This window comes from Canis lupus, chromosome 14, assembly GCF_011100685.1.
Source record: "Canis lupus familiaris isolate Mischka breed German Shepherd chromosome 14, alternate assembly UU_Cfam_GSD_1.0, whole genome shotgun sequence".
NCBI classification, from domain to species: Eukaryota; Metazoa; Chordata; class Mammalia; order Carnivora; family Canidae; genus Canis; species Canis lupus.
The window spans coordinates 52836420-52862553 of NC_049235.1; the positions used below are offsets into that span (position 1 = coordinate 52836420).

Genomic DNA, 26134 nt, shown 5'->3' on the forward strand with positions numbered 1-26134 from the left:
GCTAAGCACATTTTTAATTTATGTGCATTACTTTATTTAAACCTCATTATAAACCTATATTCTGTAGGACTTGTTGTCACTCCCATTTAACAAATGTAGAGATTGAGGCATAGAGAGAGAGAGAGAATCTGCCCAAGGTCCAGGCCAGGCTATGAACTTGGACATTTTGTTTCTGGAGTCTACATTGATAATCCCTACACAATATAACCTATATACAAAATAGTTTGAACCAGTTGGAGAAAAAATGGAAGAATTTGTATTTCTGAGAAGATTGGTCCATTATAACAGCAAGTTAAGTGGTGGAACATCAAGTATCTCATTCATATTCCCCCCTTAAGAGAACATAAGGGACCTATGTTACCAGGAAAGACATGAAAAATGATCCTTACTTCCTTAGATAAGTAGGACTGAGAACTGGGACTGGGATGCTCCCCAACTTGCAGTTGATAAAGCAGGAAGACACAATAATTTAGGAATAACTGTTTTAGGATTGACAGCAGTAAACAGAGGAATATGAGCAGAGAAAAATAATTCTACATCAAACAAAAGTGATCAGTGAACTTATCCTTAATGTACAAATTTAAGCAAAATAAGAGAGAAAAAGAATAGAGATGGAGTTCCTCAGCACTGGCTCCCATAGCCTTGTGATCTTTCTCACTCCTGCAGGCAGAAGAATATGTAATCCATCAGCAGTTATTCCAGAAAAGGCATGAAACACCACCCAGGTAAATGAATTAAGGAAAATCCACTAGAACTATTTTTTAGTTCTTTTGTCTTTGTTTTTATTCTGATTAAAAATATTTCTATTGAAATATAACAAACATAGAAAATTATCAAAAGAACAAAACAATCAGTAAATTATATGAAGTGAAATTTTCATATAACCACTGCCTGGGTCAAGGAGTGTAGTGGTAGCACCACACATATGCTCCTTGGACTCTCTTTTGACTTCTAACACCATATATTGGTTTTGCACATTTTTGTGTTTTATATAAATGGAACAAGATGTATGTATCATTTTGTGACTTGATTCTTTTACTCAACCTTATGTTTGTGAAGTTCATCCCTGTTGGTGCTTGTAGCAGTAATTCATTCATTGTCATTGTTACATATTGTGGAAGATTCCTGTAATGGTAGCTCCCAGTTAATCATGATTTTCTGTTTACATGCCCTTCTGCGATGTGCTATTGGCTGCTTCTCCTATTAAAGGATGAAGACTGTTTTTTCACTGTCTGAAATCGCAGCTGGCTTTATGAATGTTTTGACGTAGATTGTGTTAGAAATGATATTATGCAAATTCTAGAAGCTTAGTCCTACGAGTGCTTGCAGCTTCCTCTCTTGCCTTCTTAGATCCTTTTGTTATCATGCTGTGAAGAAGCCTAGAGTAGCCTACTAAAGATGAAAGGCTCTACAGGATGAGAATAGGTTATCTCAGTGATAGCACCATGTTCCAGGGACCATCTTACACCTGCATACCTAGGTGAAATATCAGATGACTGTGACCACATGAGTGAATCCAGACACATGGGTAGAACAGAAACCCCCAGCAAACCTACTCATTTTCCAAAAAATAATAAATTATGGTTTTAAGCCATCTAGTTGTTTGTTATGTAGCAATAGAAAATGGAAATAGCACATGTGAAAATATTAGTTTGTTTATCCATTCTATTTTAGTGGACATTTGGATTGTTTCTAGGTTTTGGATATTACAAGTATTTCCACTATGATATGTTTTAGGAAACACATATATGCATTTCTGTTGAATAAATACCTAGAGATATACTTGCTAGGTCAGTATTCATAGACACTGACAAAGAGTTTTCCAAAGTGGCCGTATCAATTTATATTCCTATCAGCAATGTAGGAGAGTTCTAGTTGCTCCCTGTTATTATTCATTTTTGGCAATGTCTCTTCACTTTAGTCATTTTAGTCTGTGGGTTGTAGTACCTCACAGTAGATTTAATTTGAATTTCTCTGATGACTGAAGAATTGGATCTTTTTCATATGTTTATTGGCCCTTGGGATATCTTTTTTAAAATAAGGTATTTGGTTAAAGTCTGTTACCCATTTTACCATTGTCTGTCTTTTTCTTACTAGTTTTTAGAATTTCTTTATATATTCTAGGTATAAGCCTTTTGTCAGTTTCATGTGTTAAGAACATCATTTCCCACCTACCTTGTGGCTTGTCTTTTTATTCCTGTAGTGGTGTCCTTTGAGGGTTTGGATCACACTACCACTTAGGTCAGCTGAGGTGATACCTGAGAGTGAGAAGAATGTAAATGGAAAATGAAGAAGTGAGAACATTTGTGACAATATGATCCTAAGATCAACACTGTTATGGGGCTGTGGTTCATGCCACTGACCTTCCTCTTTTGGATTTTTCCTTAGGAAGAGAGGCCTGTGGACATGGGATAAGAGTTGGACTAAGGTAGCAATGAGATGTGCCTCACAGACCTCCAGCCACAGGGAGCGTGAGTAATGATGTTAAGTACGTTTTCTTGTTTATTGGCCATTATATATCTTCTTTTGTGTACTGTCTATTCAGTTCTTTTGCTCGTTTGAAAATTGAATGTCTTTTTAAAATGATATATACTAGTTCTTTATATATTCTGAATATGAATTCTTTGTTGGATCAATATACAGAAACTTTTTTTTACTAAGTTTGTGATTTGTTCTTAACAGTATTTTTTGTGTGTGTGGGGAAATGATTTTCATTTTAATGAAGTCCAATTTAACTTTTTTTCTTTTATGTTTAGTGCTTTTTGCATACTGCCCAATGATTTATCACCCATCCAAAGTTCTCGAAAAAATTCTCTTAAAGGCTTTAGATTTTAGCCTGTACATTAAACCTTATACATTAATCACTAATTTTTGTATATAAGTGTAAAGGTTCTCTCAGCTATGTAGTTGTTTCAGAATAATTTATTGAGAAGACCAATTCCCCAACCATTGAATAGTATTGGTCAAAAATTATTGATATTATATATGTATGTGATATTCTTTTGGACTCTCTTTTCTGTTGACCTATTTCTCTTGCATCAATACCAAACTGTTTTATTTACTGTATATTTATAGTAAATCTTAAATTGATGCTGTAAATCCTCCAACTTTGTTCTTCTTCAAAATTTTCTTGGATTCTCTGGATCCCTTATATAACCATATGATTTTTAGAATCAGTTTTTTAAGTTCCATAAAAAGTATACTATGAATTTAATTAGGATTTCATTAAATACTTGTTTTCTTTTAAGATATGTTTATTATGTACTTTACATTGAGCACTTCAGAAAAGAAAATAATTACAATGATTTCAAAATGCAATTCCTGGATTCAATAAATGTCCTTTATAATTATGGCCAATCAATATCTAGAGTTGTATGTAGACCCTAATCCAGCTAGCAAATAAATAAAATAACTATATTAATCTCCAGGATTAGAAACATGCATTATTTTTAAAGTCACTTTCCATTGTGTTTTTTTAAAAACATGATTTACATTTATTTTAAGTACATATACATTGATTATAAGAGTTAAAGTAGACTGTTAATGTTAACATCTTAAAACTATGATCATTGTTATCCTAATAGAGAATTCAGTTTAGTACAAAGAATTCAAGAAGAAAATTCAAGAAGAAAATTTAGCATCTTTCAAATGCTAAAAGTGAGTTCCAACTGTGGTTCTTTTCTGATGTGAGAAGCTGTAGGCACGCATCAGATGATCTACTGATTTACCTTCTGAAAGTATCTTTGGAAGCAGTTGAATTTGGCTTGATTGTAGGAGAATATCATGTTCAGTTTGCTGGGCTGACTTCTCTATTGGTTTCACAAACTGGAATGCCTTCACCAAGCAGAGTCTCTTCCATATTTTGGTCCACTGGGAGATCATTGGTGTTCAAATACTGGATGACCTCATTGGGATCAATTATGAAGAGATCTCTTAGAGCAACACCAGGTTCTTCTAACAGCACACCATAGTCTCAGGAAATCTGACAAGACTGTGATGTTCATATGGCCCAAACTGCTATTATTCATTGGTGTATTTAGCCAGGCAAGGTTGGTGGGAAGTGGGAATACATCGAAACTGCAACAGCTTCACAGTTAACATAATGAAATTCACTGGCTTTGTCACTAAAGCAACAATTTTTGTAGGACACACAAAGGTAAAGTCCAAAGGATAGAAGAAAAGCACCAATATTTCCCCCTAAAGTCATCAAGGCTTAGGTGTTTGAACTTTGTTTACAACTGTGTAACAAAGAATTGTATATTAGGTTTCTGATCAATATGGTGTGCTAAGCTAATGTAGAAAATCATACTCTTATCTAAAACACATGTTGATATATTTAACCATAAACTTTCAAAAATACACGTCAATTCTTGAAAGCATTAGGAAAGGCTCTAGGAACTAGTAATAAAGATTATAAAGCCATAGTTGCAAGTGAGGGAAGCAAAGCTGAATGGCTTTAGAACTGAACATGTGCTACAGCTGCTAAGGTTCCAAGACCTGGACTCAAATCAGAGCTAAAATCTAGGCTTGTGTGTGGTAGGGAGCTGGAACTGAGCTTCTTGCATAAAGCTGAGACCCATCAAGTGTTGATTAGTTCTTGAAATAGAGGCTAGAAAGACTATTTATAGACTGGGAAGTGCCTTAGTGATCTGGGTCATTACAAAAATAAATATATTAAATTCACGTATGTAAAAGAGACTTGACTTGGTCAAAAAACACTGTGCAGATATACTTTATTTATAACTAGACACAAAACATTATATCATGATCCAGAAAGGTAAATTTCTGGAAAGGACATACTAGAAAATACTAGTCAAATAAATGCTTATTGATTAACAAACAAAAAATATTTAACATGCAAAGCATTAATAGGGATGAAAAAGATTGCAACATAGAGATAAAAGGAATATTCCACCAAGAAGCAATAAAATTAAGTTTTATGTATGTATCAAAACCTCCCAATATTTAAAGCATATTTAAATATTAAATATTTAAAGGATGGAGATAGTCAAAAGGTACAAACTTCCAGTCATCAGATAAGTCTTAAGGATGTAGTATACAGTATGGTGACTATAATTTACAGTGCTGTATTCTATATTTGAAAGTTGCTATGATGGTATGTCTTAAAAGTTCTCATCAGAAAAAAATTTTTGTAAAAATAATATTTAAAGCAAAAATGGACAGAGTTATAAAGAGAATTCAATTAATCCATAGTTATGGCAGGAGATTTGCATATGCCTTTTTTTAGTAACCAATAAATCACACAGACAGAATGTTTTCACGGATGCAAGTTTGAACAATTCAGTTAACAAGTTTGATCTAATAGATATGAGATATGTGTGAGACCTGATGCTTATAGTTCCTGACCATAAAAATAGAGAACCCACATTCTTTTCAGCTTCTCAGACATTAGTTTTTCTATTGTGTTAAAGTGTTTCAAAAGTGATAGATTTCCAAAATAAAATGTTGTGTATACAAAGTACAGCATGCGACTATATATATTAATAAAGATCTGAAAATGAAAACTTAATATGCATATAAACATATGTAATAAAGTGCAGAAACCCAGATGAGGTGGATGGTAGTTGTCTCTGAATAAAGAGAGAGGAGAATGAGACCCGAGAGGTGTATGAGGGGGACTTAAAGTCTGGAATGATTAGCTTCTTAATAATAATTTTAGAATGATCTAAAGCAAAGATAGCAAGATGCTTTAGCACATTATTAATCCTGGATTGTGGTTACATGGGTATTCGTTATGTTATACTGTAATTTTCTGTATGTTTGGATACATCATAATATTTAAAGAGAATGATGAAAATCTTTTGGAAGATTTTTTTTTAAGATTTTATTTATTTATTCAGGAGATACATAGAGAGAGGTAGAGATGTAGGCAGAAGGAGAAGCAGGCTCTTTGCAGGGAGCCTGATGTGGGACTTGATCCCAGGATCAGGATCACTCCCTGAGCCACCCAGGCATCTGGGAGGATTTAATTGGTCTATAAGAACTTGCTTTTGGAATGGTATGTCCTAAGTCTTATCTTGATATATTTATATAAGCTTGATATTATGAAATCTGATAAAATGTAATATCAAGAAGATCTTTATATCAACAGCAGAGTTTAAGAAAATTTCATGGAATTTGTCTAAAAATTGACTGTATAGGTAGAACAGTTTAAGGTTATTTATCAAAATACCATAGTCTGCCTTCCTATCACTAAGACTAGAGATGATTGCTTTGAATGAGATGAAGTAAACCTCAATATCCTAGAGTTGTTCCAAGGATTAATGGCAGTAATATACACCAGGCATGTTATATAAATCAACAACAAAATTATGCTGTAAAGATGCAGTATCCAAGCAGAAGATACACATTAATTAAAATGTTAGGAAAAAAACATAATTCAAGCTGGCTTCAATATATTCTTGGGGACATGTGATACCAGTAGTCAACCAAGCAATACATAAAGAGTCCTATGGGTAAGCTACTGTGACCCCAATATTTCATAGCAGCCATGTTTTCATTCATGTGTGAAGGTAATCTAAAAATAAAAAATATGCAAGGAATCCTAAAATATATCACCCATGTGTTCTTTCTAAGAAACTTGCCTGAACAAGGAAACCTTCATCAAAAAAGAATAACTTTGTTTTGTTTAATGTTCTATATGTTGTGTTTATTTTACCCAACATTGATATTGCTATATTTGTTCTCTTTTTGTTTGTGTACTTCTGATTTTCCCTGGCCTACTCTTTTATATTCAAACTATGAATTACATTGTTTTATATCATCTTGTATACAGTGTATGGCTGGAACTTGTTTTACCTCTTTCAATTTAGGAGTCAATTTCTTCTAAAGAGTGGTTTTTATCTCTCTTACCCTCATTTCTATGAAAGATGTTTTGACTTAATTCACTTGAATCAGTGTTTATGTATGATTCTATTTTTGGTTTTCTTGCTGTATTGTTTCCTTTCTGTTGGTATATCATATCTGTTTCCTTTGTGCCCCCTCCCAACTCTTCCATCATATCTCAGTAACTTGAAAATACATACGGAAGCATATTTTTAGGTCTACAGTAATTATATCCATTAATTTAAATATTCTTATTTTACAGCTTGAGAAATGAAATGACCTCTATTGACCGTCCTCTTGTAAAAGATGAGGAATTAGCAAATGCCTATTTTTGTTTTCTTTTTTTCTTGCCATTTTTGTTAGCATATAATTAGTGTTTTTGTTTTCATCTTATATAGCTTTTATTCAAATAATGATAATTGCATTCTTGTTCATAGAAAGCTATATTACATCAGTAACTTGGGCTTGAAGAACAAGAAGATTTAAGAAGGGGACAGAATGATTTGAACAATTATAATAAATATATTAATTAATAAAATGTACCATACTTAATCCCCTTTAAACAGAAATCAACTAGTTTTAAGGGCTATGAAACATTTACAAAAATGACCATGTGTTCGGGCACAAAGAAAACCTTAATGGGGCTCCTGGGTGTCTCAGTCAGTTAAGTGTCCAACTCTTGGTTTCTACTTCAGTCATGACTTCAGGGTTGTAGGATCAAGCTTCTTGTGAGACTGCACACCCAGTGCATGGAGTCTGCTGGGGATTATGTACCTCTACCTCTCCCTCTGCTTCTCCCTCTGCTAGCTTGTGTGTGCTCTTTCTCTCTTAAATAAATAAATAAAAATAAATAAATAAATAAATAAATAAATAAATAAATAAATAAAATCTTTAAAAAACCGAAAATCTTAATAAATATTTTAGATTGGAAAGAGTGCAACCATGTCTTCTGATCACAGTGGAATAAAAATTAGAAGTCCATGATCAAAAAAGAAATAAACCATGAAAATTATTTTTAAGTATTTAGAAGAGTAAATAATATTTAGAAAAATATAAACTTTTCAAACATTTAGAAAATAAATATAAACATTTTAAAACTTCTCCAAAACAACTCCTAAATAGAAAAGCAAAATATGAATTAATGAGAATGAAAGCACTGTTTATCATAATATTTATAACTTTTGACATCTTCAGTATATAAAACAAGTATATAAAACATAAAACATATTGTTTTATGCTCAATGAATTAAGCATCCAATTTCAGAAGTTAAAAGAGACAAAATAAGTCTAAAGAAAGCAAGAAAGAACCAAAGGTACATACAGAAATCAATGAAATAAAACTAAGGAAAGTAGAGGAAAATATTAACTAAAAAGAAAGAAGAAAATATTAAGTGAAAATAGTTGCAGATTTTTTTATTAGGTAGAAAAGGTAAGATTGATAAAAATAATATTAATAAATTAGGCACAGATCTGGTCTAAAATATGAAAGATGAAAAATGAACAATTCACTAGGTTAATCAAGATTAGAATTTTTAAAAAAAAACTACAAATATACATATGTAGAAAATGAGTAAGGAAAAATAACTGTAGATAAAGAGGAAATAAGATTTATAAAATAAAATTTTCAATTGTATAATAATAACTTTGAAAATGTTAATGAAAACTATGCAAAGAAATAGAAAAATAAAAATACCCAGATTGGTTCAAGAAAAAACACAATTGACAAATATCAATAGGAATTAGAAACATTGTGTAAAACGGTACCTCAGGAATAATGAACTGAGATGATTTTATGGGTGATTTATTTTAAATATTCAGGTAAAAGATAACCTTGATAATAAGTCTTTTGCAATATTAGAGAATGAGGAAATCTTCTGACTTGTTTTTAAAAACCATCATAATATTGATACTTATATTTGACTATGATAATCCAAAAAAAGAAAACTATGCCCTATTCCAATTTTACTTGGGAATATCAATGTAAAAAAATCTTAAAGTAGTATGAAATAGAATGCAGTAGTATATTGGAATATACACCATTACCAAAATCCCCTCGTGCCTGAGTGCACTTGTGGCTTGATGTTAGATAGTCCATTACTACAATTACTCTAGTAACAGGTAAAAGCATGATAGTTGTCCCCAAAATGCAGTTGATAAGATTCAGTGTCTACTTCTAATAAATGCTTTTAGTAACATAAGAATAGAAGGAAGCTCCCTAAGTGGACTAAGGAGCATCAGAAACCAGCAGCAGACATATTTAACAGTGGACTCCAAGAGGGTAATTTTAAAATCAGGAAAAAGACTAGTTGGAATTTAGTTTACTACTAAGAAACACCCTAAGTCCTCTGGAAATAATTAGGTTTAGAGGAAACTCCGGTATGCATGTCTAGAGAAGGGGCAGAGGTTCTATAGGAGCTAGTATGAAGTGGACATTTCTGGGGTCAGTTTTCGAGAAGCACCTAGAAGAAAGTTTCCCTGAAACTCTTCCAAACACTAGCAAATCTCTGAAATCCAGAATGATGAAGTTTGCTACATCACTTAGATTTCCAACAGGTAACTTCAAATTCCTAAGCTCAAAGTAATCACTGCCTGAAATTCCACTACCTGGAGATCTTTTGAACAAATATTTATGCATATACCTAGGTGGCACAGGAGAAACTAACTCCTAATTACTGACATTGCGTTGATGAGTCTTTCAATAGGTTATCACATCAATGACACATTTAAGGGAAGGCGACAGTGGTAGCTTGTATTTATTGAATGCTTATCCATATGCCAGGCATTTTTCTGATATTAGGCACATCACTTCATTTAATCCTCACAATAACCATATTACATATTACATATGGAGAAACAGAGGTTTAGTGTTGAGATAGAACTTAGCCAAACTACATGGCTAGTAAGTAGTAGCGAGCAGCTGAGTGTCCAGTCTGCTGCTCTGAGTTACTACTGCACTGCCCTAGTCTTTAGAAGTACATGTTCTTAGTGCAAGGGTTTCTGACCTCCAACTAAATTGATTCAGAACTGATTTTAGACTGAAAGTCACTTATGTGCCAAGGCATCTTGAATCTTCTGTAATTGATAAAAACATGAAAATGTTTTCCTTGCCCTCAGGAAACTTATTCTGTAATAAAGGAGGTACACATGTGAATAACCAAATACACCCAAGGGCAAATGTAGGGTTTTTGACTATGGTTATGGGTGGGTCAAGGCTCCTCAGATAACATGTTAGGGATGTGGAGGCAGAGAACCTTCTTTGGAGTAGCCATGCTTTTGGAATTCTGCATTTTCCCTATAAGGGTACGAATCTCTGGTGATATTCTATGAAATATATGGTGAGTTCTTAACTTTCCATCTGTTTTGAGTTTGTATCATAAAAAGTCAAAGGAACTGTTCCCTCAACAGGTATTTTATTACTTCTATTGCCAAGGGAAGAAGGACTTTGGGAGAAACTTAGTAAATACGAAATAAAATGAGTAGCATGCAACTTCTGACCCTCTACTCTTTCAAAGAATGAAATGAGTTGATATCATCACAAAAAGAAAGACACCTTAATTTATTCTCTAATTTGGATAATCTACTGGGAGAAAACCTTCATAGTCATAGATAGGAAGGTGAGAGAAATCAGTCCTGCTAGAATTGCTCTTTCAATTGTCAGCATGTTTTAATGAAATGCCAGTCTTTTCATGCCAAATCCTGAAGGAAACCTCTGGGTACCGATTGATGAAATGATTTCACTCCCATTTGAGTCTCAAGTAAAATAAAGCCTCTCCCATTTTGCAGAGCACAGCACTCTAGAAGTTCAAAAGGTAAGACATACTTTCAGTATGTATAAATTGCGGAGTACATTTGAAAATAAAATTTTTAATTATGTTTGACATCTGAGGCCCAGTGCTGTCATCCTGTAGGAAAGTAACATCTGTTTTGACATCTCTAGTGGAAGAGACTTTAAATCAGTTTTCATATTACTTATCTACTAGCTAATCAGATTGGATGCGGCATTCTTCTAACCAATTCATTCACAAGGAAGAAAGAAAAGATATGCAGAGGAGTAAGGCTGGGCTTAAACTAATATGATGAATTTAAATGAAAAATCTAAACTCCTTTGAATATATTCTAAGTTTTAATTCAGTGCAAAATTTGAAAATGTTCATTTAATCCTATATGTGCAGTTTTTTTCTTATTCCTTATGCCTTTTACTTTGACTTAAAATCAATAGACCATTAAAGCATTTTTTTTTCCTCAAACCATTTGGTTTTATCTCAAGTTCAAGGTTTTAACTGGTTTGCTACTTTTAATAAGTACTTTAAAGATGGCTGAAGCAGATTTTTTTTTTTTATGTTTTGTGTTTTAAATTGCAGGTATTAGAAAGGCATCATGTTATATTGTTTCTTTGATGGTTGTATATATAGTCTTAATATCTGTTACCTCATCATATTTAAGATTTAAAAGCATGGTGAAGGAAAACAGCTCCCTCTAGGAATCATTACTTCCATATCTTCCATACTCATGGAACTTTCTTAAAGATATGCTTACATAATTTTATGTATCTCTTAAGAATAAAGTAAAAAGAGGTTTTTACTTGAATAACTCAGGATTTCCCTTATAATTATACCTGCATTATTGGGATAAAAATCATATTGCCTCCATGTTCTTTTTCTTTTCATATGGTAGGCACAGGCTTCATATTTCTACTTAAAAATTTACCTATAAATTATAAACTGATTGGTTGAGTTACAAAAGACACACACCAAATTATTCTAACTGGCCAACTCATTCAAGCAATTTTGTCACTATAGATGCAGCTTTAGTTAAGATGGAAGCTCGAAGAAGCTTACAGATGATTTTATTAGAAAATATGTGGGAGGGTAATCCTTTAAACAGATTAATACTAAAAGGGACTTGCATGTTCTTCAAAGACAAAGGCAGAATTTAAAGAAACTAAAAAATAATTGAAGTAATTTTCACAGTAAATGTGTATTTACTGGAAAATATATTTGAATGGGTGAAGATGTGCCATGTTTTAAGATCTAATTTGCCAAACAAGCAAAAAAAAAGATAAAAAATAATTACTAATCAACATTAAAATAAAGGAAAGGTTTAATATCTTTTCTTTGTCTTGAATATGTTTATTAGATACACTGGTGAAGACAGTACAGACCTCCTTTTTATTAAACATTAATCATGCTTAGATGAAGCTGCTAATTTTTTTTTTTTTTGAAGCTGCTAATTTTAATGCTAGTGTGAAGGTCAATAACAATGGTATTTTGACAAATCAGATAATTTCTAAAGGACAAAATAGGGACATGGTCAAGACTTTCTTTTTATTTATTTTTAGGTGTTATTTATTTATTCTAGAGAGAGAGGGAGACCATGAGTGGGGTGGGGGGTTGGGGGGAGGAACAGAGGGAGAGGGACAAGGAGACTCTGTGCGGAGAGCAGAGACTGAGGTGGGGCTGGATTTCATGACCCTGAGATCATGACCTGAGCAGAAATCGAGAGTTGGATGCTTAACTGACTGAGCCACCCAGGTGCCCCTAGACTTTCTTTTTAATTTATAATTATGATGATGTGTTTGAATGAATTGTAAACCTAAGTCCTTCCTTCTCTGTTATTACCACATCACAGAATTCCCTACTATATCTTCAAAGTACAGAAATTATTATTTATTCATCATAATTGCAAAAATTACTATAAATGTCTTAATTCTCACTAGACCTATATTGCATGCACATTCTCATAGGAAAATGTCCATCCAAAAATGATTTAGAATTCAAAACTACATTGAAATAATCTTATTTTTAAATTATTGGTTATTTTTTCTTGTTAAATATGAAATATTTGTTGATTTAAGGAATACAAAAACTAGCATTTTTCTATATACAAATCATCTCATTTTATCTTCATACAGTAAAAATAGTTTTAATTCTAGCTATTTCTGGGAGTACCACAGATAAACTTCAAATAAAAAAATCATTTTTGATAGGCACCACACAACTTTAATAGCCCTGGTCTGTAAGATATTTAATTTAATTTGCAGTCATTTTATCTGGGAAGACACACTTGGAAGTTACATTGGTGAAGGCTAGACATTTTGTGGGTCTTTTTAAAGTGGCTTTTTTTTTTTTTTTTTTTTTTATGACTAAGGTGAGTGTTGGATATACCTTCTTTGACTTTTTTTAGTACCACTACAGCAACAATAATATTAAATAACTTGGTTTTCTCCAGAAATTAGTCATGAATTGATCTTCTTTAACCAAATTTCCTAACTTACAAAAGCTATATAAACAATGGATACAGGGGTCAGGAGTGTAGTGGTAGTCTAGGTCATATACTCTATGGAGAGATCAAGGTTTCCAATTTTCTTTCTCTGATATTGTTTTGATATAATCAAAGATAGTTAATTTCTCAGTAACTTAAAAATACTTTTTTTTTACTTGGGGATTGAGGTTTTTTATTAGAAAGCATAAATGAGTGATTAATGAATTGTGACAATGGCAGATTTAGCTATTTGTTTCTTTTTACTCAACTGTAATCTGTTAGTGTAGTTGAGAACCTAATGGTCCTTCCATTTCAGAAAATTCTCTTCATCTTGGAGTCCAAGAGGGATGAAAGTGAGGACTAAGAGGAAAGAAACATCAAGTGTGAGATTTAGGGCATTTCAGGAAGGAGGGAAGTCTTTTTTACATTTCTTTTTTTCTCCCCTTGCCATTTGAGTTTTGGAGAACTCAAGTTTTGGAGAGACAAAGCTAAAGTGATGCCTAACAGAATGGACTTAGAAAAGGATATTTTAGGCCCGTTTTTGGTTTAAGCTTTGTGAGAAGAAAGCCAAAGGATGGCGGCCACAAGGTCTTGAGTAAGAAAAAAAAGCTTTCAGGTAGGGTAACTTGCAGACATTTGGGTGTAAAATCCTAATTGGCATTTTCACAACTGAGGACGTTGGAGAATTTGAGGATCTGGAGACTTTTAAAGCCTTTCACCTATTTTGCCTGTTTACCCCCTGCCTTCCGCTGGTTTCACACTGTGGCGTTGGTGAACAAATACTTTAAGGCAAAAAAGTACTGTCGGAATGTATAGTATCTAGTGTTCACAGAGCCTCAGAATTGCTTTTGAGGATTACCCTATCCTATTTCTCCTCAAGTGGTTGTGGTAGTAGACAGGAATCTAGTAATACTTGATTTAAATTAATTAAAATAGAAGCAAGCAACCTATTACTCTCATATATAGTACAATACAGTATGAATATTAAGTTTTGGGCACATTTTAGCCATTCATATGTCTCTTCATTTAAAAAGGTATTTCTAATTTGGATTCAACATGCAGTTTTATTTAGCAGGAAAATAGAAATTGTGCCTTCTCAAATTTTTGGCATTTTAATTATAAAAGAGAACCAGGCTAACATTAGTAGCTTAAAAAAAGGTCAACAGTATAATTATTCCTTCAGTGTTATTTCAAATTCTGAGTGAAGCAATTAATATTCTATTTTTTAAGACATTTCTCTTTAGGATACATATACTTTGAAACAAGTGACATTTGTAATTTTGCATTGGACATTTGCACTTTATCTATATAGGCTATATTTAAAATAAATAATACTCCAATATTTTAGAGTTTTCTAAGATTTTTTCCTTGTATGTATTGTTTGATGTATTCTTTTCTTTTTTAAAAAGTCATTTATTTATTTATTTAATTTATTTATTCATGAGAGACCAGAGAGAGAGAGAGAGGCAGAGACATAGGCAGAGGGAGAAGTAGGCTCCTTGCAGAGAGCCCAATGCAGGAGTTGATCCCAGGACCCCGGGATCACGACCTGAGCCAAAGGCAGTTGCTCAACCACTGAGCCACCCACGTATCCCAAGATGTATTCTTTTCTGATTCAGTGAAACTTTATTGTATTTGAATGTGATAAAATAGAATTTAGACTATTACACTCTGTCCAAATAATTGTTATAATCAGTAATTAGGGAATTAACTTGATCAGTAAATAGCAAAAGCAAGCTCAAACCTCCATTTTGACCATTGAATTATGTGTTTTTGTTACTGATTGGATTTGCCAGATAATTTTAAAAAAATTATAGGTATTTATTCCCTTTCTTTTCATTTTTTCCTTTTTTTAAAAACTTAAGTTTAATTAATATACAGTGTTGTATTAGCTTCAGGTTCACAGTATAATAATTCAGTGATTATTTTTTAAATTTAATTTATTCATTTATTTATTCATGAGAGACAGAGACAGAGAGAGAGGTAGAGACATAGGCAGAGGGAGAAGTAGGCACCCTGTGAGGAGCCCCATGCGAGACAGAATGGGGCAGACAGAATGGCAGATGGCAGATGCTCAACCACTGAGCCACCCAGGCAGATGCTCAACCACTGAGCCACCCAGGTGCCCTCAACAATTCTATTTATACTTTGTGCTCATCACAATAAGTGTACTCTTTTTTCAAGATACAGCATTACATTACTTTCAGGCATACAACATAGTGATTCAATAGTTCTACACATTATTTGGTGCAAATCTCAAAAGGTGTGATTTTAAAGCCTTTGACCTATTTTGCCCATTTGCTCACCTGCCTTCCGCTGGTAACCATCAGTTTGTTCTCTATATTTCAGTCTGTTTCTTTGTTTCTCTGTTTTCCTTTGTTTGTGTGATTTATTTCCTAAGTTCCACATATGAGTGAAATCATATGGTATTTGTCTTTCTCTGACTGACTTATTTCACTTAACATTATATTCTGACTCCATCCATGTTGTTGCAAATGGCAAGATTTCATTCCTTTTCATTGCATTGTAACTATGTATGTGTATACACACACACACACACCCCAAATCTTTATCCATTCATCTATTGATGGATACTTGGGTTGCTTCCATAATTTGGCTATTGTAAATCATGCTATAATAAACATAGGGGTGTTTATATCCTTTTGAGTTAGTGTTTTTGTATTCTTTGGGTAAAGAGCCAGTTGTACAATTACTGGATTGTAGGGAAGTTCTATTTTTAATTTTTTGAGGAACCTCCATACTGTTTTCCACAGTGACTGCACTAGTGTGTATTCCCATCAACAGTGCATGAGGGTTCTTTTATCTCCATATCCTCACCAACACTTAACTGTTTCTTGTGTTGTTGATTTTAGTGATCCTGAAAGGTGTGAGGTGATAGCTCATTATAGTTTTGATTTGCATTTTCTTGATGATGAGTAGTGTGGAGCATCTTTTTTGCGTGTCTGTTGACCATATTGTATGGCTTCCTTGGAGAAGTATCTGTTCATTTTTTCCACCCTTTTGAAATTGGATTATTTAGGGGGTTTTTGTTGTTGAGTTGTATACATTCTTTAATATATTTTGGATATTAACCCCTTATTGGATATATCATTTACAAATATCTTCTCCCATTCAGTAAGTTGTCTTTTAGTTTTGTTGATTATTTCCTTTACTGTTCAGAAGCTTTTTATTTTGATGTAGTTCCAAAAGTTTATTTTTTGCTTTTGTTTCCCTATCTAGAGACATATCCAGAAAAATGTTGCTGTAGCTGATATCAGAGAAGTTACCAACTGTGCTCTCTTCTAGGATTTTTGTGATTTCAGGTCTCACATTTAGATCTTTAAACCATTTTGAGTTTATTTTTGTGTGTGGTATAAGAAAGTGGTCCAGTTTCTTTCTTTAGCATGTTGCTGTCCAGTTTTCCCAGCACCATTTGTTGAACTGACAGATACAGAGTATCTTTCCATTTGTTTGTGTCATGTTCAATTTCTTTTATCACTGTTGTATAGTTTTCAGACTATAGATCTTCCACCTCCTTGGTTAAGTTTATTGATAGGCATTTTATTACCTTTGGCACAATTTTAAATGAAACTGTTTCTTAATTTCTTTTTTTGCTGCTTTATTATTGATACCTAGAAATGCAACAGATTTTTCTACATTGGTTTTATATCCTGCAAACTTACTAAATTAATTTATCAGTTCTAATAGTTTTTTGGTGAACTCTTCCTGGTTTTCTATATATAGTATCATGTCATGTGCAAATGGTGAAAGTTTCACTTTTTCCTTACTAATTTGGATGCCTTTTCTTTCTTTTTCTTGTCTGGTTGGTCTGGCTAGGACTTCAGTATTATGTTGAATAAAAGTGGTGAGAGTGGACATCCTTATCTTGTTCCTCTCTTAAAGGAAAAGCTATCGTTTTTTACCATTGGTATGATCTTATCTATGTGTTTTTCATAGATGGCCTTTATTATGTTGAGGTATGTTCCCTCTCAACCTATTTTGTTGAGGCTTTAAATTTGAATGTATGCTATACTTTATTAAATGCTTTTTCTGCATCTATTGAGATGATCACATGGTTTTTAATTCTTTTTCTTGTTGATGCGATATATGATGTTGATTGATTTGTGAGTATTGAACCACCTTTGCATCATCCCAAGATAACTCCCACTTAATCATGGTGAATGATTTTTTTTGAATTTATTATTGGATTTAGTTTGATAGTATTTTGTTGAGGATTTTTGCATCTATGTTCATCAGAGGTATTGGCCTATATATATATATATATATTTTTTTTTTAATGTCTATCTGATTTTGGTATCAGGGTAATTCTGGACTCATAGAATGAATTTGGAAATTTTCCTTCCTTTTCTATTTTTGGGTTAGTTTGAAAAGAATAAGTACTAACTCTTCTTTAAATATTTGGTAGAATTCACCTGTGAAGCCATCTGGTCCTGGACTTTAGTTTGTTGGGAGTTTTTTGATTACTTATTGAATTTCATTGGTGGTAATGAGTCTGTTCAAATTTTCTATTTCTTCCTGATCCAGCTTTGGAAGTTATAGATTTCTAGGAATTTATGTTTCTTCTAGGTTGTCCAATTAGTTGCATATAATTTTTCATGGTATTCTTTGAGTCCTTTGCATTTCTGTGGTGTTGGTTGTTCTTTGTCCTCTTCCTTTGTGATTTTGAATGCTCTCTTTCTCTCTCTCTTTTGACGGGTGGCTAAATGTTGATCGATTTTGTTCACCTATTCAAAGAATCATCTCCTAATTTCATTGATTTGTTGTATTGGTTTTTTTTATTGTTAATTTCTAGTTTGTTTATTTCTACTCTAATCTTTATTATTTTCTTCCTTCTACGCTTTTGGGTTTTGTTTGTTGTTTTGTTAGCTCCTTTAGGTGTAGGTGTAGGTTGTTTATCTGAGATTTTCTTGCTTTTTGAGGTCAGCCTATTTTGCTATAAAATTCCCTCTTACAATAGTTTTTGCTGCGTCTCAAAAATGGACCATTGTGTTTTTATTTTCATCTTTCTTCATGTAGTTTTTTATTTCTTCTTTGATTTCTTGGTTGCTGTATTCATTGTTTAGTTGCATGTTATTCAACTTCCAGGTATTTGCTCCTTCCAGATTTTTTCTTATGATTGATTTCTAGTTTCATAGCATTAAGGTCAGAAGAGATGCAAAATTCAGTCTTTTTGAATTTATTGAGAGTTGTTTTGAAGCATGACATGTAGTCTGTCCTGGAGAATGCTTCATATGCACTTGAAGAGAATGTTTGCTTCACTGTTTTAGGAAAGAATGTTGTGAATGTATCTGTTAGATCCATCCTACCCAATGTGTCGTTCAAAGCCACTCTTTCCTTATTGGTTTTCTGGTTGGGTAATCTATCCATTGATATAATTGGGGTGTTAAAGTCTCTTACTATTCTTCTATTACTATAGATTACTTCCTTTATATTCGTTATTAGGTACTTTATATATTTGGTGCTCCCATATTGGATGAATTAATATTTATTAATTATTATAACTTCTTGCTGGATTATTCCCTTTATTTTTATATTGTATCCTTCTTTGTCTCTTATACAGTCTTTTATTTAAAGTCTATTTTGTTCAATATAAGTATTGCCACCCTGGCTTTCTTTTCACTTCCACTTACATGATATGATAAATACTTTTCCATTCCTTTACTTTCAATCTGCATGTGTCTTAGGTCTGAAATGAATCTCTTGTAGATAGCATGTACATGGGCCTTGCTTTTTATTCCTTCATCCTATGTCTTTTGGTGGGAGTGTTTAGTCCCTTTTACATTTAAAGTAATTGTTGGTAGTTATGCACTTATTGCGATTTTTTAACTTGTTTTAAGGTTGTTTTAGTTCTTCTTTATTCCTTTCTTCTGTTGCTGTTTTCTCTCATAATTTTCTCCAGATATCCTAAGTGATAAGCTTGGATTCCTTTCTCTTTATTTTTTTGCATCTATTACTTTTTTTTTTTTTTTTAAGTAAGCTCGATATCCAACGTGGATCTTAAACTCATGACTCTGAGAACAAGAGTCACATGCACTGACTGAATCAGCCAGGCACCTCTATTACTGGTTTTTGATTTGTGGTTACCATTAGGTTTGTATATAACATCATCTTCACATAGCAGTTTATATTAAGTTGATGGTTGCTTAAGTTTAAACCCATTTTTTACCTCCTCCCACTGTGTTTTAGGTTTATAGTGTCATATTTTACATCCTTTTATTTTATGAACCCTTGATGAATTTTTATTTTTTTTATTTTTATTTTTATTTTTTTTCCTTGATGAATTTTTAGAAAGATTTTATTTATTTGAGAGAGAGAGAGAGAGAGAGAGAGAGATAGAGATAGAGAGAGAGAGAAGGAAAGAACAGGAGCAGGGCCAGAGGGAGAGGGAGAAGCAGACTCCCCACTGAACAGGGAGCCTGATGTGGGGTGCCATCCCAGGACCATAAGATCATGACTTGAACTGAAGGTAGATGCTTAACCACCTGAGCCATCCAGCCGCCACACTGATGAATTTTTAGAGTTATTTTAATATCACTGCTCTTGTGTTTCCTATTTTTCTTACATCTACTTATAGTCTTTCTGTTCCACTTAGAATCTCCTTTAACACTTCTTAAAGGCTGGTTTAGTGCTGATGGATTCTTTTAAACTTTGGGAAACTCTCCTATTTTGAATCATAGTCTTACTGGATAGAGTATTCTTGATTGCAGATTTTTTCTTTCTGCACTTTGAATATACCTTTTTTCCTGCAAATTTCTGCTAAAAGATCAGCTGATAGCCTTATGAGGTTTCTTGTATTTTAGCTGTTTTATTTTCTTTTAAAATTCTCTTTATCCCTGCTTTTTGCTATTTTAATTACTGCATGTCTTGGTGTGGATCTCCTTTGATTGATTTTATTGGGGTCTCTCTTGTGTCCTCTGGATCTGGATTTCCGTTTCCTTCCCCAGATTTAGGAAGTTTTCAGCTCTTATTTCTTCAAATGAATTTTCTGCTCCCCTTTCTCTCTTTTCTTTTTCTGGGATCCCTATAATATGAACATACTACACTTGATGTTGTCACTGAGTTCCCTTAATCTATTCTCATTTTTTATTGTTCTTTTTTCTTTCTTCTGTTCACTTATTTTCTGTTACTCTGTTCTAGATCCCTGGTCTGTTCTGCTTTTCCACAGTCTATGACTTATTTATTCCCTCTAGTGTATTTTTAATTTCATTCAGTGAATTCTTTAATCTCTAATTGATTCTTTTTCATATTTTTCTATCATGTTGTTGAGAGTCTCATGGAGAGACTCCAGTTTCTTTTCAAGTCCAGTGAGTATTTTTATGAGTATTAATTTAAATTCTCTATCAGGCATATTGCTTATCTCCATTTCATTTAACTTTTTTGCTATGATTTTGACTTATCCTTTCATTTGGGACATATTCCTCTGTGAACTTTTTGTCCAACTCTCTGTGCCTGTTTCTGTGTGTGAGGATGTTAACTATATCTCACTACCCTTGAGAGTAGTGGCCTTATGAAGAAGAGGTCCTGTAATGCTTTGTAATGCAGTGTTCTCTGGTCACCAGAACCTGGTGCCTCAGGGGTGTCTCCTATGTGCCTGTGCCCTACTGTTGTGGCTGAGCCGTGTTTGCTTTCAGCTCAGTCATCTACACTGGTTCTCTCTGCCTGTTGTAGGCAGGGTTTGGTCCCTGTGTTAGTGTATTAGTCTGGGACTGCTTTGGGCTTGAGTTTCGTCAGGTCAGTCATTTGTTAGAGCTGCAGTAACACTGAACTGCAGGGCATTCTCCAAGTGCTGCCCTCTGAGAAGCTTTCATTGGTGGGCTGAGGCCACAGTCTGTGTGTGTGGTTTTCTTTTCTCCCTGGGGCAGGAGTCACTTTGGAGTGGTTCCGGTCTCTATCAGGGGTATTTGCACTCTACCAGGCTTGTGGCACCACTTTGAGTGATCTCCTGCCAAGGGCATGTTGAAGGGGGCATTCTGCAGGAATACAGGAGGACCAGGTGAATGGTGATAGCAAGGTGCATGCCATTCTGTTGCTGGAGGGAACCTGCCACTGCCCTGGAAAATCCCTGATGTGGTAAGGCCTGGATGGAGGGAGTGGGTCTACAGAAGACTGGGGTTGAGGAGTGCTGTTAGCAAGCTAGGTGGAGAGTGGTCATACCTTGCTGGTTCTCACAGGTATCCATGTGTCGAGGCCAAGGGGTGGAGGAGGGAAATGGTGCCCGTCAGCATTTTTGGGGGGCAGGGGGAAAATTCTCCCAAAGATCCCTGCCCTTCCAGCACATGCTCTAAAATTAGTAAATAAATCACCTTCCGGTATCAGTATACCCCAAGCATTTTTCAAACTGCTGCTTCTATGCTGTATCTCAGCAGGGCTGTTTGTTGTACTTTCTCTTTAGGAATAGAGGCATGGTTTCCCATCACCTTTTGCTCTCCTAGAACCCAGCCACTGATTTTTAAAAGTCCTAGATGTTAAGCCAGACTGATTGTAAGAACTCACAAAGTTAGACCTCTCTGGTTTTCAAAGACAAATATTACAGGGATTCATCTTCCCAGTGAGTTTCCTGTGCCTGCGGTGCCTGGTGTGGGATTTGCTCCTATCCTCTCCACACCTGCTGTGGTGTCCCTGCCTCCTGTGGGCAGTTGCAGGTATGTACCTCTTTTGCATATAGCAGATCCCCACAGGATCTCCACCCTTCCTGCTCTCTTCAGTGTGGCCTCTTCTCTACATTTAGCTATGTAGAATATGTCTTGCTAGTCTTCAGGTCATTTTGTGGTTTATTTATTCTGATGTACATGTTATTCTAGGTGATACTGGGGAATGAGGTGGTCTTAGGATCCTCCTACTCTGCTATCTTTTCTGAAAGTCATGACAAGTATACTCTTAATTTCCGTCACCTCTTTCACTCATCCGCCCACCTTTTTCCCCTCTGGCAATCACTAGTTTGTTTTCCATATTTGCCAGATAATTTTTAAATCGCCATGTATCTTGTATCTTTTCACTTTCTTATTATATTTCATAAATGTCAAATTATAGCAAAAATATTCTCCTCTGTGTTAGTTGATTTATTTTCCCTTATATTTTCTTCCAATATTTTAAAAATTGAAATTTCACATAGATATCATTTTGTTTGTCTTTTTAAAAATAACTTACTTTTAAAACTTCTAATCACTCTTTCTATGGAAATGATGATAAAAAATTGTATATATATTCATGAGTCTGCCTTGATATAAATTGACAATTGAGTAAATTTTTTAAAAAAGGGAAGGAATAGAGAATCTTATGTGTCAAATTCTAAATAATTATGTAGATACTCCATCTGCAAGTAGGTGTAGCATGACCTCCCATGGCTTAAATATGAGCTGAGGATGATGACTTTTTTCCAAAGAAAAAAGAAGGAAAAAAGGAATAAAAAGGAAAAGAGTAGGGACACCTGGGTGGCTCAGCAGTTGAGTGGCTGCCTTTGGCTCAGGGCGTGATCCTGGAGTCCTGGGATAGAGTCCTACATCGGGTTTCCTGCGTGGAGCCTACTTCTCCCTCTGCCTATGTCTCTGTCTCTCTCTGTGTCTCTCATGAATAAATGAATAAAAAAAAATAAAGGAAAAGAGTAACTTTATAGAGGAGAAACCTGACAAACCAGTATCTCAGCCAGGGGTTAGGGTTAAAAATCCACCGTGTTAAGTCATGTTGATGATTTGTATTCTTGCTGTCATGTAGTGTGAATGGCATTTTACTTCTGTAGACTTCTATAAAACTCATAATCCAAATCTAATCATAAGAAAAAGATCAGAACAATTTCATTTGAGGGAAATTCTAGAAATTCCCTGGCCAGTACTCCTCAAAACTGTCAAGTTCATCAAAAACAAGAGAAGCCTGAGAAAATGTCACAGCTAAGAGCAACCTAGGGAGAGATGACAACAAAATATAATGTGGTATCCTGGAATATAAAAAGAACATTAGGTAAAAGTTAGGGAATATCAATTACAATATAGTTCTTAGTTAATTGAAAAAAATGCATTGGCTAGGCAATTCTTCCTAATGGTATACCAAAACTTATTCCTATTTATAAAAATATATAAAAATTTATTCCTATTATAGTACTTTCTAAGTCATTCAATTTAATTCAGTGTTATGCTAGAACAAAGAAACTGATACCATGCTCAGATAAAAGACAATCTGTAACAAATGCCAGTTCCTTTCTTCTTTTTTTTAAATTTCACATACTAAACAAAATCAATTAAAATACCATTTGGTATACTGGAACAAGAAAAGGACCAAACATCTGAAGACTGTAATGGAAGAAAGCTAATGTAGAACATTTGTAAGTCAAAGACAGAAATACATATATTTATAATAATATCAGACATCATACTTAGAATATAAGTTACTTGGGATTCTGTATGTAACATATGTCTTGGAAACAGTCTATATGAAGATATGTCAAAAAAGATTATGCCTGTATGTAATCATGCACAGTTTTGAAAATTGCATCTGCCATGATTGAAGACAGACCATTGGGTGATGCCTACCATATAGGAAAATGGTCAGCAAGTGTGTTATAATTCTAACATAACTGTAATCTCCAAGTTTATTAGAAGTTTGATTAAATTTATTCATGACCATTGGGATAAATGAAAATGTGTATATTTTCCATTTTGTATCACTTGTGGTATCGTCTTAAGAAGGATAGCACCTTCTGGAGGAACTGTATGACTGGAGCATAATTATTTTTATTCTTTGTAGACTGTAGTGCATACATTAGCAGGCATATTCTCTGGTGAATGGCAACATAATGTAGAAAAAGAGGGCTTTGGAGAACCATATGGAAGTTCTGTGTTCCCATAGCAACTTGAGCTTACATTGAAAGGATCTTGTGTATATGACTGTTCTCTCTCTGTTGTATAATGGACTTAGTACAGGAACTGTATCCTGTTTTTCTTTCCTTGTTGCCTACACAGTTATTAAGATGAAGCATTCTAATCTTATGTGATTTTAGAGTCAGATGAATGGACGCTAACGTAATGTAATCTCACCTCCACTAACTACCTAACACCGGTATGATAGTATCAAAATTACATTTCCTAATTCATAGACATGAGATCATAAATTTGTAATAGTTTGGTTCAGAGTAGATGCTAAATAAACATTTGCCTCCTTCCAACCTAGTTGAGGTCTAGATTCAATATGATCTCAAGCATTGTTTTTTTCCCATTATTTAAAAAATTATTTAAAAAGTTTTTCCACTATTTAAAATTATTTTAAAAATTTAAAAATTATTAAAAAAATTTTCTATTACCATTGTTAGAATCAAACCCCAGTTTTTTAAGATTTTATTTATTTGTATGATAGACAGTAAGAAAGAGAGCACAAGCAGGGGGAGCAGCAGGTAGAAGGAGAGGGAGAAGCAGTCATACAGCTGAGCAGTGAGCCCAATGTGGGGCTCAGTCCCAGGACCCTGAGATCATGACCTGGGCTGAAATCAAGATTTGGATGCTTAACTAACTGAGCCACGCAGGACACCCTGGCAGAAGATATTTTTAATGGTTGATAACAGCCTTGGATACAAAGGGAGACTGGATTAAAAATCTTTGTATGGCTTCTTTCAGGAAATGTAACTGAATTCAGTCAATCACTTTATTTTCCTAACTTTATAGAAGTTTCAGTTTCCTTTCTTTTTTGATTTTCCATTTATTATTCTCTGTAATAAATACAAGTGAGAAATATAAAATATAAGTAATAAAATTAAAATATGAAAGTTGTGTATAGAATGACTTCCATCAGTTAAATAAATAATTGTAAAGTGTGAAAGATAGACTTTGTAATGTTAGTATAATAGACTTATGTTTTTTAATATTAAGTTTTCTGTGCTACTTTAAGCCAAAACACTCAAATTTTTTGAAAAAGATTTTATTTGTTTATTCATGAGAGACACAGATAGAGAGGCAGAGACATAGGCAGAGGGCTTCTGTGGAGAGCCTGATGTGAGACTCGATCTCAAGACCCGGGATCATGGCCTAAACCAAAGGCAGATGCTCAACCAGTGAGCCACCCAGCTGTCCCAACACTTAAAATTTTTTGTTATTTATTTCTGAGAAAGAATTGACATTGGGAAGATCAGTTTTCTCTTTAATCAATAACTTTTTAAATTACTCCTCAGCCTATACCCTTAACATTATTCTATATGTCTTTACATGCTTCAGTCAGTCTGCCTGCCTTATTATAACTGGATAACATTGCTTCTAGGGTATCATAAAATTCTTCTGGAGTAGAACTCTTATATGAAATATGGAGGGCTCAGTAGAGAGGCATAGGGAGTGATGTCCTTGTTATTGGAGTCTAAAGGACTCACCTAGAGGCATTAAAAATGTATTTCCTTTCCAACACTCTGATATATTCTGATTTCCAAAGAGACAAATCTCTGGACTAAATTTTTTTTATCATCTGGCATTTTGCTAGTCCTACTCTATCCAGAGCTCATGTTCTTAACGTGGTCTAGAGACATAATTCATCAGGGAAAAAAAAAATCTTTATTTTTTTACTCTAACTAAAATTTAGTATTTAATTATGAATGAAAGTAATCAATCATGGTGATATTAACAGTAATTATGATTGTCACCATTATAAATCAGATATTTTCATATCACATTATAGTTAGTGTAAATATCTCAATATGTTTGTATTCTTTATTTACTACTTCAAAATGCAGTATTTATTAGATTCAGTATTAGGTCTTGTGATTTGATGGGTTACCAAGGAAGATGGATTAATTAAGCCACAGTTTGGGATAAGAAGGCTAGAAAATGAGCTCAAGAGGCATTTTCTATTTGATTTGTATTATCCCATTTCTTCAGTTAGATGAGTTCATGAGTGTTCATTTTATTGCTATGTTTTATAACCTTCTTATCATTCTCAGTGTTCTTTGGTATGTAAAAATATATATAGTTTCTAAATCTTCTTATGATATCTCTGTTAGATGCCAATATTGCCTAGTATACTCCCCTCTTTTCTGAAA

General features: G+C 33.7%; 1 pseudogene; it reads right to left on the reverse strand.

The window, feature by feature from the left end:
• Positions 1 to 3716: 3716 nt before the first annotated feature.
• LOC100687040 overlaps positions 3717 to 26134 on the reverse strand; it is a 41847-nt pseudogene continuing 19429 nt past the window's right edge.